General features: G+C 44.5%; 1 non-coding gene across 1 annotated transcript; it reads right to left on the bottom strand.

The window, feature by feature from the left end:
* Positions 1–1,624: 1,624 nt before the first annotated feature.
* Positions 1,625–1,696, bottom strand: TRNAC-GCA (transfer RNA cysteine (anticodon GCA)). Its single transcript has one exon. It is a non-coding gene; the product is annotated as a tRNA-Cys (tRNA).
* Between the last annotated feature and the right edge of the window lie 1,538 nt (positions 1,697–3,234).

Consider the following 3,234-nt stretch of genomic DNA (forward strand, 5'->3'; position numbering starts at 1 on the left):
ATCCTCTGTCGTCCCCTTCTCCTCCTGCCTCCAGTCCCTCCCAGCATCAGAGTCTTTTCCAATGAGTCAACTCTTCGCATGAGGTGGCCAAAGTACTGGAGTTTCAGCTTTAGCATCAGTCCATCCAATGAATATTCAGGAGTGATTTCCTTTAGGACGGACTGGTTGGATTTCCTTGCAGTCCAAGGGACTCTCAAGAGTCTTCTCCAACACCACAGTTCAAAAGCATCAATTCTTCGGCGCTCAGCCTTCTTCACAGTCCAACTCTCACATCCATACATGACCACAGGAAAAACCATAGCCTTGATTAGACGGACCTTTGTTGGCAAAGTAATATCTCTGCTTTTGAATATGCTATCTAGGTTGGTCATAACTTTCCTTCCAAGGAGTAAGCGTCTTTTAATTTCATGGCTGCAGTCACCATCTGCAGTGATTTTGGAGCCCAAAAAAATAAAGTCTGACACTGTTTTCACTGTTTCCCCATCTATTTCCCATGAAGTGATGGGAGCAGACGAGTGGATGATACCATTTACTGAAGAAAAGACATTTTTGGGGAAGGATGTTTTAATCAGGGATAGAGCAGATCAACCAAGAGTGACATTTCTCTTCTGTCGTGTGTGCCTGCTAAATTGCTTCAGTCATGTCTGTCTCTGTGCAATCCTATGGATTATAGCCATCAGACTCCTCTGTCCATGGGATTCTCCAGGCAAGAATACTGGAGTGGATTGCCATGCCCTCATCCAGGGGATCTTCCCCACCCTTGCCTGTTACATCTCTCCTGCATTGGCATGTAGGTTCTTTCCCACTAGCACCATCTGGGAAGCTGTCAGGTGAAGAAAATAATAACAGCTGCATGTTTTGCCTCCCTCAGTGTAATAGAGTATCCTCACCATCACAACCTCCTCTTCTGGAAATGTCCTCCCTCTGGCTCCCTGGCTCCAGGGCCACAGCCTTCTCTGCTGTCAAATGCTACCTGGTTCCTCCAAACTCAGGGCCTGCCTGTCTTCGACCTAGAGTACAGCCTCCTCTAGGATAAGAACCACGCCTACTTTACTCATCATTGTTTCCACGAAGCCCAGAACAAATGTTTGTTGAAGGAATGAAAGAGAAGAACGCCTGAAGATCATTTGGCTGTGACCTCAGAGATGCTCTGTCCCCGACAACTCTCAGCAGCTGTTTGAGAAGTTGTGGAGCTAATTCCCAGACAGCAGCTTACCACAGGCCATGTGGGGGCCACGGCACATAGTTCAGGCAAAACTAAAGCCTCAAGGCCTCTGGGATGCACCAATTCAAGTTCTGAGTTGGGGAAGCCACAGTTGCTGCTGGCTCACTCTGGGTACAACCAGCAAGAGGCTTGCAATTTTGTCTAGAGATGAAGGGGCCCACCCAACTGAAGTGCTTTCTTCAGGCATGTTTGCATTTTGTAGACTGTGAGCGCCTGGTCTTATTCATGCCTTCCCTGAACCGAGCTGAGTGTTGGGCATATAGAAAGTGAAAGTGAAGTCATTCAGTTGTGTCCAACTCTTTATGACCCCATGGACTGTAGCTTACCAGGCTCCTCCGTCCATGAGATTTTCCAGGCAAGAGTACTGTAGTGGGTTGCCATTTCCTTCTCCAGGGGATCTTCCCAACCCAGGGATCGAACCCGGGTCTCCTGCATTGCAGGCAGATGCTTTACCATCTGAGCCACCAGGGAAGTCTGTTGGGCGTATAAGGTGCACTCAATACATATAAGTTAAATAAGCAAATATATACATTAAGACAGAGATACTGATTTGCACTTTATCATGTTTTTTAAGAAAAATTTCTTTTGAAATCTTTTAAAATTTTGAAGGCAATAAAGCTGTAAAAATTTCAAATAATAATATGCAATAAAAATGAAAGATATCCTGCATTTTTCTCTTGAATTCCAAGTATCTCTTATCTATCATTTATCTGTATCTATTATGTCTATTTTCTATCAATCAAGTATCTATCATATCTATCATCTTCTATCTATCAATCATCTATGTATCTCTCTATCTAGCTATCATCTTTTTATACTGTTCATGGGGTTCTGAAGGCAAGAATGCTGAAGTGGTTTGCCATTCCCTTCTCAAGTGGACCACGTTTTATACTTTGGCCACCTGATGTGAAGAGCCAACTCGTTAGAAAAGCCCCAGATGCTGGGAAAGATTGAAGGCAGGAGGAGAAGGGGACGTCAGAGGATGAGATGGTTGGATGGCATCACCGACCCAATGGACGTGAGTTCAAGCAAGCTCCAGGAGTTGGTGATGAACAGGGAAGCCTGGTGTTGCAGTGCTTGGGTTTGCTAAGAGTCGGACTGAGTGACTGAACAGCAACAAAGTCTATGATCTGTCTATCTATTTTCTATCTAATCTGTCTCTCTCTGGTACAGATTGGTCCAGAACATTCAGAATCTAGCAGTAATAAGACATTTTCTTTTATAACCTGCCCCAGCACCCGTCCAGCAGAGCTGGCTGGACATTTAAACTTGATTACCTGAGGGGACTCTCTCTCTCCCTTGAGGTTGATCAAGGGCTTATCCAGTAAGATTGAGGATAGACCTTAGGTCTTCAGTCGCTTCTGCTTCTGTACTCAGCGCTTCTTGCTTATAACACCAGTGGCTCCTAAGGCAGGTGGGTCTCCTGGGGCATCTCTGCTGCTATGACAAGCATGGTTGCAGACATGTTGGCTTCTGTCTTCAGCACTGTATGCTTAGCACTCTGTCCTCCACAGGCAGCCATGTAGCAATTCTATCCATCCTTTCACTTCAGGGAAGCGACTTTCTCATCTCATCCCAACCCTAAGTTCACATCTCCTCTGAGTCATCAGGGCATGGAGTTGGTCTACATCCCTTGCTTCCCCTTATGACAGAAAAGCCTCCATCCTTTTTTTGGGAGGTGGGGATAGTGCTATCAAACCCTAGATTTGACAGTTAAAAGCATGTAAAGTCCCCTGGGATAACTGAACCAAGTTCAAGAATATAAAGACCTGATTGCCCTTAAAGGGAAAGGAAGAAAATTTGCTTCCTTCTTCTTTTCCTCTTCCCTCTTCATTTCCCTTTAGGATCAGTACACCAGAAAGGCATCAGTGAAGTTTTTAATTACTCATTCTATTAGATACATAGATAAATGTAATTTTAAATACAAGTGGGACTATATGATTTAAGGAGTTTGTCAAGGAGTTCGTATATTGTCACCCTGTTTATTTAACTTATATGCAGAGTACATC

Source organism: Bos taurus, chromosome 16 (assembly GCF_002263795.3).
Source record: "Bos taurus isolate L1 Dominette 01449 registration number 42190680 breed Hereford chromosome 16, ARS-UCD2.0, whole genome shotgun sequence".
NCBI classification, from domain to species: Eukaryota; Metazoa; Chordata; class Mammalia; order Artiodactyla; family Bovidae; genus Bos; species Bos taurus.